This window comes from Mustela lutreola, chromosome 11, assembly GCF_030435805.1.
Source record: "Mustela lutreola isolate mMusLut2 chromosome 11, mMusLut2.pri, whole genome shotgun sequence".
NCBI classification, from domain to species: Eukaryota; Metazoa; Chordata; class Mammalia; order Carnivora; family Mustelidae; genus Mustela; species Mustela lutreola.
In genome coordinates this window covers 94018304-94034271 of record NC_081300.1, presented here as the reverse complement: position 1 = coordinate 94034271, position 15968 = coordinate 94018304, and the positions used below count along the sequence as shown (strand labels likewise).

At 46.4% G+C, this 15968-nt stretch overlaps 1 protein-coding gene across 6 annotated transcripts in view; it reads left to right on the top strand.

Moving 5' to 3' along the window:
- The window catches only part of CUX2 (cut like homeobox 2), a 325354-nt gene that overhangs the window by 157457 nt on the left and 151929 nt on the right, over positions 1-15968 (top strand). Inside the window, exon 2 of one of the 6 annotated variants that reach the window (XM_059139080.1) lies at positions 2673-2766. The exons of the other annotated variants lie outside the window; for them this stretch is intronic. The gene's annotated coding sequence lies outside the window, so the exon portion shown is untranslated. The remainder of the gene's footprint in view (positions 1-2672; positions 2767-15968) is intronic. 6 annotated transcript variants of the gene reach the window in all.

The window sequence follows — 15968 nt, the reverse complement described above, 5'->3', positions numbered from 1 at the left end:
ACTGTGTGGCCTTCATCAGACTGCTCAACCTTTCTGAACCTCGGTTCCCCACAGCAGCCCCCAGGGACTCCTTCCAAGGAGACGGACTGCTACCATTTGGCTTTGGGTTAGGCAAGGAATCCCCAACCCTGCCACCCTTCACGGCTGGAAGCAGGAAGGCCGTGGATCCGTCGGGGATGCTGGTGGTGCCCCCTGCCCCACCCCTCCAACTCCCTTCGCCAGCTAGTGCTGCCAGCTGTTGTGAGCTGGCAAGTAGCAGCTCCCACTGTTCCCCTTTCCAGGGAATTCTCAACCTCTCAACCTCTCAGCCTGCCTGCCCGGAAGATGGCCCATCCCACCTCACTCCTGACTGATTCAGGGGACCAACAGCTTGGTTCCTTCCTTTAAGGCAGGACCTCCCTTTGGTACCATTCACCCTCCAGAGGTCCCCCTGGGATCAGGTTGGGACTCGACTCCTGCTGAGCCCAGCTGTCTGCCCAACTTCTGCCCCTGCCCCCACCTGCTTCCCTCACTCCCTCCAGGTTCCTTCTGAGTGCCTTCCCTCCGTGAGTCACCTGCACGAGAATCCCCACCTCAGGTTCTGCTGGGAGAGCACCCAGCCCAGGACAGAACCCAATCCAGACTCAAGTCCCGTCTTCAGTACTGTGTTATCTGCCAGTTTTCAGCCTCCCTGAGCCGCATGGGGCACACGGGATAAGATAGGCCCCACTTCTTTGTTTGTCTGCTAGAAACGGGGAGAATTGTGGGTATGACTTTCCTTCTTGCCAATTAGAGGCTCTGTTGGTGTGAGTGGTCCAAGTGTGCTTGGTAGAAGGAGAGTGGAGAGGGTTTGGGGAGAGAAAAGAGAGAGGTGTGGGGGTGGGGGGGCAGAGGGGTAGATTCAAGAGGCATCTAGGAAACAGAATGTTGGGGTTTTAGAAGTAGATATAGAGAGGAGAGAGGGATACTCACTCAAGGACGACTTCTAGGGCTGGAGGGCTAGGTGGGGGATGGAGCCCCTCCTGGGATGCAGGAATCTCCTCATACCCCTGGGAGCCTTCCCAGTGAAGAGGTCAATGCTCGTGTTGGGGAGAAGAATAGCCTTTACTTGCTGTGTGATTCTGGGCAAGTCACTCTGGTCCTTAATTTGCTCATCTGAACAATCATAACATCTCTCCTGCCACTGACAGTCAAAGGGTCTACACTGTGGGCTCAATAAAGTAATATTGTCATCACCACAGATATTTCTCTAAAGAAGTGAGGCAGCAAGAAACACCAAAGTCAGACTTCAGAAGAACAGCCTGTGTAGTGGGTCTCTGGGCAGTTGTTAAATTCCCCTCCATGGGAGACCCAGTGATCCAGGAAGGAGCCCCTGGACAGCTGGTTCAGGAACAGGCTTATGTTCAGAAATACTGGCTTTTGAGGTCATGGTTAACGAAATGGTTGCTGTTCAAGCTCTGCACTGGGGCAAAGCTTCCTGGATGCTCACAGGGTGCTTGTCCTATGGCAGTGGGAGTTCCTGGCTTTATCTGATCTATTTCCCCACCACATGTCAGACCAGCCAATTGCTTCTCCTTCCTTGGGAGGCTTTGTATTGTGGCAAAGAAAACCTGATAGAAGAAAATCTACTATACAAAGTGGATGAACAAAGGGATGACTGTATATGCATTACACAGGCTCATCCATTCCTTGCACAGTGCTCGACTTCCCAAGGTCATTTCAAATAGGATAAGATTTCAAAAGAAAGGTTTCCTCTAAGAAACTGCCTGTTGTGTCAAAAGCGTGGGCCCACCTTCAATCTGCCGAAGGGTTGTTCGTAGTTACAGGTCCTGGGTGTTAAAATCGGACACACTTGGATGGACTCTGCCTTGAATTAGCTGTGTGACCTTAGTTGTCACTTGACCTCTCTGAGCCTCCATCTTCTTATATGTAAAATGGAGCTATGAACAGAGCAGTTGGGAGGAGTGAGGTGGTCATGGGGCCAAGTCCAGAATAACTGTCAGTATTTGGCATTTCCAGGTAACTTCTCTTCTTTACATCCTATTCTGGTTCAGCTCCCCCTCCTTCACTTTGCTCCTGGCTGAAAATTTTCCATTGTTGAGATGTTCTTTGTCAACTATACTTGCAAAAGCAGTAGAAGAGTTAGGGTGAGCTGGAAACCCAGTTAACAACTTTCCAAGCACCCATGTAGGGCTTTAGAGGGGCCAGATTTCCTGAGCAGAGGGGTGGGAACAGCCAGTCCAGGATTCTGCTGATGGGGGACAATTGTTCTGGAAGCAAGTTTCACTTTTCCATCAGTATTGTAAATTGAGCTGGCAGCAAAGAGATTTTTGGCGTTTAATTGAGGTCTTTCTTTTTTTAAACAAAGAGTTATAATACAGCCTGTCAAATTGAGAACTCCTTCTTGATACAGAAAAATGTATACAGAGGGTAATTTTATTCTCCTGGCCATGGTGAAGGCAGGTCTTCAGAAGTAATCAGCTACCAGCTTTGGCTGGGTGTGTCCTCATCTTTCATGTTAATCGGTTTCATTTAGTTGATGTTTTCTATTTACCCACAAAACCAGAAAAAACGCCACAGCTAAATACGGTCCCTGCGTAGGCAGGCTGAGGAGGGCAGGATTGGGGTGGGTTGGGTTTTGTTTGTTTGTTTGTTTAGGGTTTTGTTTTGTTTTGTTTTGTTTTGCATAATAGGAATTGCAAGGATCTGCACCCCTTGTCATACCTTGACTGGGGCTCCAAGGCTGCGGAGATCTCTGATGTGACCTCAAAAGCTGTGTGACCTTGGGTAGGTTATACCACCTCTCTGAGCGTCAGTATTCTTCTCTATAAAGTGGCATCATATCTTTTCTGATGTTCCAAGTTGGCCTCTCCTGTGGCTCAGTTTTCCCACCTACGTACAGTGCCTGAGAAGTAAGGGAGACCAGGTGACACCTATGGGACACATGTCTCCAGTTTCATTTTATTATTATTATTTTTAATCATCTCAAGAGATGAGAGGAGACGGCATATGAAGGGAGATCTACTTTGTTGGTCACCAAGCCTCGATTCCTTAGACCCTTAGAATTAAAATTATAATTAAACCTGTGGCTTAGGCACAAATTAGGGATTCAGGGACCTAGTTTAATATCTGCCCTCCCCAGCACACTATGACACACGGTTCTTGGCAGAAGTGTCCCTCCTCTCTTCAAAGGAGGCAGTTTTTTTTTTTCTTAAGTTGACTCCACACCCAATGTGGGGCTTAAACTCATGACCCCGAGATCAAGAGTCCTGTGCTATGCCAGCTGAGCCAGCCAGGCACCCCATAACAGAGACAGTGTTTTGCGATTATTAAGTGAGCAGGCTCTGGACACAGATACCTGTGCCTGCCACTTGTTTGGTAACTAGGGTTACGTGTTCTCCTTTTCTATGCCTCAATTTCCCCATCTGTAAGAGAGGCACGATACCATCTCCTTGGGCTAAGTGAGATGATAATAAAAATGGTGTTTGCTGAGGACTTGTTCTCTGTCTAGCCTTGTGCTAAGCATCATCTAAGTATCGAAGCATCTATGAACAGTCCCGTGAGGTGGGTACCTACATTATCCCCATGTTTCAGGTAGGGAAAACTGAGGCTCATAGAGGTAAAGTAACTTTCCCCAAGTCACACAGCAGGTAAGTAGCAGAGTTTAAGTCTCAGCTGTGGGCAGTTTCAAAACCTGGGCTCCTGAGCCCCAAGTTATGTGACCTCCTGATAAATGTCAAGGTTGCAGCTCTGTGCCTGGTATGTAGTAAGCACCCACTAAATATCAGCTGCGGTGACCATGACAACAGTGGTAATGCTTGGGCAACCTTTGCTTGGGGGCAGGGGACAGAATGTAGGATGGGTTTCCCGGTGAGTTCTATCATGGATTCATAAATTTCCATCAGATTTCCAAATGGGAAGTCTCATGCTGAGATGAGCCACATGCAAAGTACGGCCTTCCCAACTAGAATAAAAGGGATGTATTTATATATACATGCTCACACTTTGGTATCTCAGAAGCCAGGCAGAATATTGTAAAGCAGTGTACAATGGCATAAAATATCGTCCCAATTTAATCCATCTATCTAGTGTTCCATCTAATTACTATATTAGAAAAGTCTTCAGACCATGTATTGAACATTATAAATGGGAATAAAATGATTCTGGTAATGGCTTAATAAAACAGGTGAGGTAGCTCCGTCTGTCTGCCTGTATCCTTGGACCATGGCCAGATTGATTTGTCAGGGAAGAAAGAAAAAAAAAAGAAAGAAAAGAAATGGGCTTGTGTTGTTGCACTTTGGAGATTGTCTCCATTAGGGGCCTTTGATTTTATTCTTGTTTTTCCTTATGAGAAGTGGTTATCGGTTCCTTTTGTTAACAGCAAAATATGTAGAACTGATGGAAAAACTGACAGCAGCCGTTTCATATTTTATAAAGCCGCTCCCGGCTTGTAATTTGCCGGTTGGGATGAATCGGGGAACTCTGAAACTCCTGGTGAATTTGCAGCTGACGGCTGCAGTCTTATCTGAGGGCATGTGTAACCATTGGGATTTAGCTGCCCCGAGAAGCCACAGCTGGGGGAAGTAGAGGGACAAGAAATTATACATCAACCATTTGGAACTAGAGCTGACCAGTCAGAGGAGATCTGGGCCTTTTGTGCATCAAATCATTCTTTCCTCCATGGGCCTAGATAGGTGTTTGCTTTTCCAGATCTTAGAAAATATAAATCAGAAATCAGAAAATGACTTTCCTTTTCTGATTTATATAAATATAAATCAGAAAATGACTTTCCCTTCTCCCACTCTCCAAATGCTCATTGTCTTTGTACCATGAGACCCTGTTCCCTTTCCTTAAAAGCTGCCATTGCTAGTGAGACTTGACATATCCCTGCTTGAATTCGCTCCTGGCTTTGGAACTGGTGTCCAGCAACCAGTGACAGGCAGGCCACACTACCCATAGATGTGTGTCCCTCTCCACTTCTGAGATACTGTGCTGTGATGGAGAGAAAAACACCCCCCCCCCCAAGTGCTGTGCATTGTTCCAGGCCCAAACTCTAATTTCTTGCTCCGAGTAGACTAATATGCGGGTGTTGGAGGTTAAATTCCAGTGCACCAAGAAGGTGCCCATCCTTCTCTGAGGCCTAGCATTCACACCAGGCGTCATCCGCGTTGTCATGGCTACACGGGCCCAGGACCCCAGAGACAGGAGCGCAGAATTAATGGCAGTCCCAAGTAAAGGATTCCTGTCTTGGCGAGGTTGATGGATTACATTGATGTACCATTTGTCATACTGTAATTGTTCTGGCAAATGTAATACCCACTAGTATAAACATTGTACTGCTTTGCTAATAAAACCCAAAATAGGAAGAGAAAGGATGATACAGTGTTATGCTCACTTAAAGAGACAATGCCTCCTTTCCAAGTTGGAGCCCACTTCTTCTTCCAGAAACCTCAGTGCCTAATGCCTTCTCCATCGATGTGCACACATGTGCTAAGCAGCTGTCCGGCACCCGCTGTCCCAGCATGTGTAATGTGGGGTGTGTGTGCAGACATACTCTCTTAGTTTCCCTCTGTCAGCACCTCCCATAATTTCTCTCTCTCTCTCTCTCTCTCTCTTTTTTTTTTTTACAATTCCTCTTCTTGGGGGTTTCATCCAGTGCGGCTCAGGACTGACTGACTAGTTATTGCTCAAAACCTTGTTGAGTTTCCTTGGTGCCTGCCTGGCATCCCTAATGGAGGCTGTTGGTCCAAATTGACTTGGCATTCAAGGCTCTGCTCTGGCACCGCTGTTGCTCCCGAGAGGTCTTCCCGGACCAGCCCACCTTCCCTGAGTGCACGCCTCTCAGGCCTGTGTGACCCACAGTGAACCTGCCACCGCCTGGTACCTGTATGCCTTATCCCTGTCATCAGATCATGAGGTTCTAGAAGGACTATTCCTGTTAGTAATGCACTCAGCTGCAAACAACTGGAAACTTGGCCAGTGATGCCTTAAATTTATGGGTGTATTTTTTTGTTGTCGTTAGACCTTTATTTTTGGAGCAGTTTTAGGTTCACAGAAAAATTGAGCAGGAAGTACAGAGAGTTCCCATATAACCTTTGCCCCCACATATATGTAGTCCCCCACATCAGCATTCCTCGCCAGAGGGGTACATTTGTTACAGTTGATGAACCTACACTGGCATGTCATCACCCAAAATCTGTATAGTTTCCGTCAGGGTTCAGTATTCCTGCTGTAGGTTCTGTGTATTTGGAGAAATGTACAACGACATGTATCTACCGTTAGAATATCATATGGAGTATTTTCACTGCCCTAAAAATCTTCTGTGCTCTGCCTGTTCATCCTTCCCTCCTGCTAACCCCCAGCAACCCCTAGTGTTTTTACTGTCTCCCTGGTTTTGCCTTTTCCAGAAAGCCCTAGAGTTGACATCATAGTATGTAGCCTTTTCAGATTGGCTTCCTTCACTTAATAATATGTCATTAAGGTTCCTCCATGTCTTTTAACATGGCTTCATGGCTCATTTCTTTTTAGCACTGAATAATACTCCATTGTCTGGGTACACCACAGTTTATCCACTTACCAACCAAAGGACATCTTGAGCGTTTGTTTTTCTCAAATGACAAAGTTCACAGGTAGGTGACCCTCTGTCTTTCCATTCTGCCATAACGGCCTCCATCTTCATAGCTGCAAGATGGCAGCTTCTCCTTCCGGTCCCATGTTTGCAGGCCAGGAAGGAAAAGAAGGGAAGGCCAAAGGCACAGAGGGCAAAGGTTTTCTTCCAGTGAGGATTTTACCTTTTAGGTCAGGAAGTGAAGCCCCCTTCGGGGACATCTAATCTTCATCTCATTGTCCAGGACTCTCACTGGTCACTTGTAGCTACGTAGGAGGCTGGGAAACCAATCCTTGTAGCTTTCCGTCCTCTGGTAGAAGGTGGTATAATGCTTGAATTATGTCCTCCTTAAAATTCACAGTTTGAAGTCCTAGCCCCCAGGACCTCAGAATGTGGCTCTATTTGGAGATAGGTAATTACCTTGACCTTAAAAGGTAGTCAAGTTAAAATAAGATCATTGGGGTGAGCCCTAATCCAGTATGAATGGTGTCCTTATAAGAAGAGGCAGTTCGGATGAGATGTACATGTACAGAAGAAAGACCATGTGAAGACACAGGACAGACAACCATCTACAAGCCAAGAAGAGAGGCCTCGGAAGAAGCCAACTCTGCCAACACCTCGATCTAAAACTTCTGTCCTCCAGAATTGTGAGAAAAGAATTTTCTGTTATTTAAAGCTACCCAGTCTGTGGTACTTTTGTTGTGGCAGCCCTAGCAAACAAATGCAGATGATAAAGGAGAAAGGGATTGGAAGAGCTTTTGGGGAGCCAATGTATTGTCCGTGCCACAGGTGGGTTTTCTGGTTATCCTATTTTACAGAAGAGTAAAGAGAGTCAGGGTCAGTGACAAGCCTGGTGCTACAATCGCAGTCTAGTATAATGGTCAGAGTTTTGACAGAGACCCCCTGGGTTTAAATCCCAACTCCACCACTCACACTTCTGTGCAGCTGTGATTGAATTGCTTCATTCCCCCGAGCCTCAGTTTCCTCCTCTGTAAAATGGAGGTGACAGTAGCTCTGATCTCCCAGAGCTGATATGAGAGTTATAAATGAGAGGGACTATTGGGGAATTATATAGAGTGCCCAGGGTGTAACACCGTTTCCTAGGTGCTCACAGAGCTGAAATTGGAACCCAGATCTGTGTGATTCCCAGGCCTGGCATTCTGCTCCCATGGGAGGGTAGCCAGGTCAGAGCAGCACAGAAATGGCTGGGATTTCTGTCCCCATGATCCATTCTGTCTCTGTTCCCACAGCCCAAAGGGCATCCACTGTGCACTGTCCGCCCAGGGAAGCCCCCTGGAGTGAGGGGGTGGAGTGAGGGGCTGAGCAGAAGCCTGGGGCCATCTCACTCTCCCAGCTCCACGATCCAGCTCTTGGAGGTTGGGGACCCCGATGGTGAGATCACATGGGGCCAAGTTGGATAACAGACTCTGGTATTGAGAGGAGACCATATGAAAGTGGATGGTGTGCCCCCTCGGAGCCGAGCGCCTATAAGGCTGTCGTTGGGGATCACCTGGCAGAGGAGGAGGAAGGCACAGCTGCTGGCCTATAGCAGACCCTGAGATCCTATAGCCAAATGTGGAAAAGACCCAGGTAGACATGTCCTGGAAGGTGATGTATCCAGGAGGGCTCGGTAAGTGAGAACTTTTGGGTGGTCCAGATCCCCGGACACGTGGTCAAGGACCATGGTCCTTGGCCTGTCCCTGAAAATACTTCCTCTAATACAGTGGTGCCGCTGTGGTGGAAAACAGTATGGCAGCCCCTCCAAAACACTCATAATTACCATGTAGTCCAGCAGTTCCCCTTCTTGGCATATCCCCAAAAGAATTAGAAACAAGAACTTGAACAGATATTTCTATATCCATGTTCACAGCAGCATTAATTATAATAGCCAAAAGATAGAAGCAAGCCAAGTGCCCATCGCCAGATGAGTGGATAAACAAATATGGTCTAGTCATACAATGGAGTATTATTTAGCCTTCAGAAGGAAGGCAGTTGTTCAGCTTGGTCATGATTCCACTGTCCTGGGATTGAGAGCCACATTGGGCTCTCTGCTCAGCAGGGAGTCTGTCTCTCCCTTTGCCCGTCCCCTACCCCTTCTCATGTCTTCTCTCTCTCTCTCTCTCATAAAAATAAATTAATTAGTTTTATGAAAAGGAAGGCAGTTGTGACCTGTGCTGTTATATGGAGGAATCTTCAGGACATTAAGCTAAGTGAATAAGCCAGTCAGAAAAAGACAGATACTATGTGATTCTGCTGTATCATACTATGTGACTGACACCCAGAGGAGTCAAGTTCATAGAGATAGTAGAATGGTGGCTGCCAGGGGCTGGGGAGTTAGTGTTTTATGCGTACCGATTTTCACTTGCAAGATGAAAAAGTCCTCAAAATAGATGGTGGAGATGGGTCCACAACTAATCCTGTTCAATTGTACACTTAAAAATAGTTGAAAATGGTGAATTTTATGTTATGTATATTTTACCACAATAAAAAATACTGCTTTTGTTACTGCTGCTACTACTGGTAATACCAGTGATAATAAATGATGCTGCACTGCATACTTGACACAAATTATCACATGGGATCCTCCCAATAACCCTAAGTGGACACCGTTAATAAGTAGTTACGGACAGGAACAGTACTGAGGTTCAGAGAGGTTAATACACTTGTCCAAGGTCACACCGCTAGCAAATGGCTGAACTGGGCTTGGGACACATGTCTGTGTGTGCAAAATGCAGTCTTTCAACCATACCACCCTAGTCTGCCCCAGATTTTGATTAAAGCAAGGCTGAACTTGACACTATTGACATTTTGGGTTGGATAATCCTGTGTTGTGGGTGGGGGGGCATCCTAAGCATTGTTGCATGTGTAGCAACGTTCCTGGACTTCTTCCACTAGATGCCAATAGCACACACTTCCCACCCGTTAAAGTGAGATGGCCGAAAATGTCTCTAGACATTACCAAATATCCCCAAGGGGGCAAAATCACCCCCAGTTAGACCCACTGGCTTAACAGGGGCCTCCTGGCAACCCAGAGAATATCAGACAGTTGCTGTCGCTGTCACCAAGGTAGATTCACTGGCCTGTAAGTGACTGCTTGCTCTCAAGCTCATGAGAACCCACATTTTAAAGCCACATCAATGGATGGAAATCAGCATGTTCACAAAAGGTCACTGGGGTGGGTAGGGGGCACAAATGCTTTCTTCCCTATGGAAAAAATTTTTTCACAGGAGAGTCCGTACTGCCTAGACCCCCTCATGCTCAAAATGTCCAGACAGCTTGAACATCCCTTTTGGCATGAAGCTGGGCCCACCCTTACTTGTAGCTTCAACAGTGCTCATTTGTAAAATGGCTCAAGTTAGCAAAAAAATGTCCGTGCAGGTATGTGTATGTAGATGGTCTACACACATAGTGGCATTGTAGCCTTTCAATTAAAGATATTGGGACACTTTGCTGGATGAATAAAGAAAGTGGTAGAATAGGATCCAATTTGGGGGAAAAATTCTACTTATGAATGTACCTGTTAGTTCATGTGTAATGAAAAGCCCGGAAGGGTAGATGCCAGAATGTTCCAGTAGTTTTGTTCACATCTGTATCCCCAGTGCCCTGGCATACGGTAGGTACTAAATCATTCTCAATAACTGAGTCGGGTTTGAAAGACTGGGTTGTCAAACTTTCTTCTTTGTGTGCTTCTCTGTCATTTGAATTTTTTTTTTAAAGATTTTATTTATTTATTTGACAGAGAGAGATCACAAGTAGGCAGAGAGACAGGCAGAGAGAATGAGAGGGAAGCAGGCTCCCTGCTGAGCAGAGAGCCCCATGCAGGACTTGATCCCAGGACCCTGAGATCATGACCTGAGCTGAAGGCAGCAGCTTAACCCACTGAGCCACCCAGGCACCCAGTCATTCGAATTTTTTAGTAATGAGCATATATTAATTTTGTGGCTAAAGGGGGAAAAAACTTCCCCCTGAGACCCCAAAGAAAGGAAATTAAAAAAAAAAAAAAAAAAAAAAGATGCCTTGAATTTGCTTAGCTCTTCTCTTCCTTCTACAGAGCTCAGAACTCACGCGCCCATCTTGCCTGAGCCGGGGAAAGAAGCAAGGCTTGTGCTTTATGGTCCTTGTTCAGTCATGCATTGATAACATTGGACTCCCAAAGAAAGTTGCTTCTTTATATTTATTTCTCTCACTTTGGTTTTTCCCCTGGGCATTTGAAGTGGAGTGGGGGAGACCAACAGGCAGTGGGCATGGACAGGAAGGCAGTCAGAGAGGGGATTGGGCCCTGGAAAGTTCAGTCTTGCTGCTATCCTAGGCAGGAGGTAGAGGGCTGGACCAGGTGACCCCTTGGTAGAGAGGGAGCTTCTACTCCGGTCACTTCCTCTCTCCTTGCCTGTGAGAGTCCTTCCAGAGCTGCCTAGGCACTGGGAGAAGCTTGGGGGCATGTGGAAGTCGGAGAAGAAAAACAGGAACTAGATTTTGGGGGGAAACAAGTTTCAGGACCACAAAGAAGACGGGCATGTCATCTTTTTTTGCAGTGATACAAGAGGGAGAAGAAACACACCCCCACCCCCAGCCTCCCGATCTCTGAATATTCCAAAGGCCTTTGAGTTTCTCCAATAGCATCTCAGATGTTTCTTAAAGTTTACAACTGACCCGATTCGTAGAAGAAGATAAACACCCTTCCCATGTTTGGAGTCATATGTAATTTTTATCTCTTGACCTTTAAATGTAAGCAGCAGTAAAATGAAGAACTATTGCCGTCATTTAACACTCTGGCTGTACTAACTGGTTCCTGCCTGAGAACCGTGGTTTTAAATTGGCTAATGCAGAATACTTGCAGAGCTAATAATAATTCAGATTACTCCTGTCAGCTATTCCGGTTTCATGGGTAATTTAGTAGTTGAATAAATTTTTAAAAAAATTCATTCGTTACCATGCACTGTTATGAATCAGTAGATGGTTTACCATTGGCAGCAGTAACTGTAAGAAGATTTAAATTTCTACTGAAAAGGATTTGAGTGAAGGTAATGTTTTATAATGTTCTAAGCCATATGCACTACTTTCAGGCCTCATCAGTTTTACATTGATTCCTAGTGAAGTGTTTAATTGCATCATGAATGCAATATAATTCAGTTCTTTCTGCTAATATGGTATATATCTCAAAGTGATATACAGCACTGACAGGGAGAATTCGCAGTTGCGTCCGGATTTGGGAGGGCAGTGAGAATTGGGCGCCTACTGGATGCATGAAGAGCAGGCGGCGGAAGGGGAGGCTGTAGCCTGGTGCCATCTTGCTGAGACTGTGTGGGGGGCTGTCATAAGTGTGCGCGGGGAGGGGTGGGCATGCTGTCGCCAGCCCTCAGTGCTGACGGCCAGCCCGAGAGGGGCTGGGTGCTGTAGGCCTTCCCTGGGAGAGCAGGGAGATCTCTTGGCTGGCCGAGAAGTCACAGAAGTCTGACCAGGCCCTCTCCCACCGTCCGATGCTCATGGATTTCGCCTGGCCATCTTCTTGGCCATTTCTAAGTGGTTATCAAGAACTGGGCTTTCTGTTGCCATCTGTTTAGTTTTTCATGGAATATTTATTGAGCACCTAAAGAAATGCAGTGGAGGAGTGGGCAGCGGGTGGCTCTTAGAGCTGGGGGCAAAACCCACCTGTGCTTTTTATTCTCTGCAGCGCATGAAGCAGCTCAGGGTATAGGGATATTCTTGCTGGCGTAGGCCCCTGAATTCTGTTTTAAGAGGCAACTCTGCCTGCTGCCCTTCCAGGTAGAGGGATGCAGTCTTCCAGATTGCAGTGTGGGAAAGCAAAGCTCCTTCTTTCTGGAATTTGTTCATTTATTCTCTGACTCATTCATTCAGTGAACTCATTCAACCAGGTACTCTTCTAGCTTCTGCGGGTGTAGGGTTGGACAGATATGCCTGCCCTCATGACGCTTCTATTCTAGTAGGGACAGATGGACCATAAGCAGGTATATAATTAAGAACACCAATCAGTCTCAGATAGTGTTGATGACAGGATCCACTTGGTACCTTGGTTCTGGATTTTTTTTTTTTTTTTTAAGTATGTCCCAGTGGATCCATTTGCCTAGGCGACCACAACAAAGTACCACAGACTGGCTGGCTTCAACAACAGAAATTTATTTTCTTGCAGTTCTGGAGGTTGAGCTCAAGGTGTCAGCAGCATTGGGTTCTTCTGAGGGCTCTCTCCTTGGCTTGCGGATGGCCATCTTCATGTTCACCAGGCAGTTCTCCCTCTATGCATGTCTATGTCCAGATTTCCCCTTTTTATAAGGACAGCCGTCATAGTGGACTAGGGACCTCATTTTAACGTGCTCATCTCTGTAAGACCCTATCTCCAAATATCCAGATAAGGTCCCATTCTGAGGTAATGACCCTTAGGACTCTAAAGTGGGAATTTTGGAAGACACAATTCAGTCCATAACACCCTGTGTAGAGAGAGCACCCGTGTGTGTGTGTGTGTGTGTGTGTGAGAGAGAGAGAGAGAGAGAGAGACTGTGGCAGGGTGGATGGAGGTTCTCAGTGAAGGGAACAAGGAAACAGTGCTAACTGCGCTCTAATCAGAAGGCTCTTTCTGTCAACCCCTATGAATGATGTGAAAGTCAGACTTGCTTGTCACGTCAATTCCTTCTCCAGCAGGACCTTAAAATCAGAGTTCATGCATTTTCAGATATCTGATTGCTGTGCAGCCACAAAGCAGAAGCCCAGGGCCTGGGGCTCCCCCCTCAGCCTGGCGCCTCGATGTAATCAGAGCCTCCTTTTTATCCCCACTCTCGAGGAAGGCCAGCCGGGCCACCTTTTTGATCATCGTAACCTTGACGCAGAAGAATAATTTATCCATGCCCCCAGACGAGGAAATTGCAAAATATTATTTATGAAGGTGAGCCGACACGTCGTAATTCTGGCCCTGCGTTTCTGGATGTGGCTGGCCAGGATGGGGAAACGTGGGTGATGTTTGATAATAAAATGGGACCGTGTACCCATGAGATGGAGGTGTGGGAAGAACAAGGAGTGCGACATCCCACAGGAGAGATTTCAGGGAACGAGAGTTGTCCCAGAAGCTGCCCCAAACTGCCCTTCCCCGGACTGCCAGGTCAGAAGTGGGAGGAGAGAAGTTTCCAGGGTATAGAGAGGCTGGTGTGAGAGGGGCCACTGAACAGTACTTCGGGCAGGGGAAGGGATGCGGGTCTTGCGAGGATTGTTGCCTTGGTTTTGGGAACTTGGGAGGTTTGTAGTAAAGTGGTCATGAACTCTGGCTTTGGATCAGGCCAGCCTTGAGTTTGAGTCCTGGCTCTGAAACTTCCTCTGTAATTTGTGACATTGTGCAGGTTAGGTCACTTTTCTGAACCTTGGTTTGCTCATCTGTACAAAAGGATTAATAATAAATCAACGTGCAGTGTAACTGTCTCTTCAGTGGGCCTGGCTCTTTACCTAGAAGCAGTTAAGTTGCGTGACTAAGAACGCAGCTCTGGAGCCAGATAGCCTGGCCTGGCGTCCCAGCTCTTAGGCCTTAGACCAGTCACTTCATCTCTTTGAACCTCCATTTTCCTCATCTGTCAAATGGGCATAAAAAAGATGCCATTTCATACGGTCCTCTTGAGCCTTGAATGAATGAATGGAAGGAAAGCATTTAACAGTGCCTGTCTCCCAGTAAATGCTCAGGAAATGTTGGCCATTAATATAAGTTCCTAGGACACAGTTCTTGGCAGTCTTCCTTCTGAGAAGCTGTTCCCAACCTTGACTCGGATTTAGAGGCAGGCTGTCTCCCATCTGCCAATGCTGTCCTGTCGAACAACATGCTTAATTTAAAAATCTAAATGGATTTGCATTCCTTATGATTTGAAAAATTCTTCAGAGCATTGAGAAGTGCCCCATAAGGGGGCAGAATATGTATTCTCCGGGGAACTACCCTGGCTTCTGTCCGCTGCAGGGGAGATGGCAGACCCCAGCAGACCCCGGAATCGCTGACTGCCCAGCTCACAAACTGGAAGTAGCAAGTCCTAAAAGCACCACGACTCTCAGGCATCAGCCGTGGGAAGTTCAGCCCAGTAAATGTTTTGCAGCCTCTCAACAATTTGGGGTTCTACCGAATTAGCGTTTGATATTGAATTAGTATTCATTTTCTCTAATATGATATAAAAGTATAATCACATTAGTGATTTTTATAGCATATTAGATTATACATTTGGAACACATCCCCGCCTGAAGCAGCTTTAGGGGAAAAAAAAACAAAACCGCCAACAAAAATAACCAGCAAACCGTCTTCCACCCTGGCTCATAAGCCTGGACTTTTCCAGCCGGGCTGCAGCAACCTGCATAGGAAATTCTCTACTCTCTGCCTCCTGGTCCCTACAGAGAAAGAATTTTCATTCCACCGCCCTGATTTGTGAAGCATTGAATTTAAGACCTTAATAGTCGTTCCAAATGAATGTTTCTTTAATCCCGGGGCAGAAACACAGGCTGTGGTTGAGATGTAATTAATAGCACTAATTACTCTTCTCTCCTCCATCCACTTTTCCTCCTGCCAGCATCCCTGTTCCCCAAGAAACCTGGCAGAATCATCAGAAATGTTCACCTTTTGTTCCAGAATGTCCCTGGAAAACCAGAGGGAAACCAGAGCTCACCCCAATCATGGCTCCCTCTCTTGGATTGTTTTTCCTCTGCCTCCCATAGTTCCTTTAGTTCTGGGACTCCCGGGCCTTCCAGAAGTTTAGATTTTCTAAAACCTGTTTCGAGCCATCATGGTGACTCAACCTTTTGTGAAGGTCATGTTCTAAGGAGGTCTTTCCTGAGCATCTTTCTCTGCAGTGCAGCCTCATTAATGCATTGGTCCCAACAAAGATGATGAAGTTCCTCACAGATTCAGCAGGGTACCTGTCATCAGACACCCAACCTAAGGCATCCCGTCAACAGGCCTGTTGGACCAAAAGCTTAGCCTCACCAGACCTTTTCCACTGCAAAGAATAAAGCATTAAATTTTTCTGTACGTATAATGAAAGCAAGTAAGCTGGTCAAAAGTGTTATTTAAAATGATTTATTTATTTATTTCTACATTACCTCATTCCCAAATAACTGGAGGTAGGTTGACTTGCTCAGATAAGCTTTGAATGTAGGTAGCATCTTGCATGCAAACTTTTGACAGTTCAGCAGTAGCTTTCTGGAATGTCACAGTGAGAAGATTCTTGGACCACATTCTGGATTCAGTCTGTAAACATTTGATGTGTGCCAGGCACTGCTGAAGGCACAAGGCCACTGCCTCAAACTGGACAGCTAAAATCCCTCCCCAAAATGAATTCACATTCCAGTTAGGAGAAGCTGATCGTCGACACCGATAAGACCAGGTCATGCAGGGCTTGAGCACAAGAGA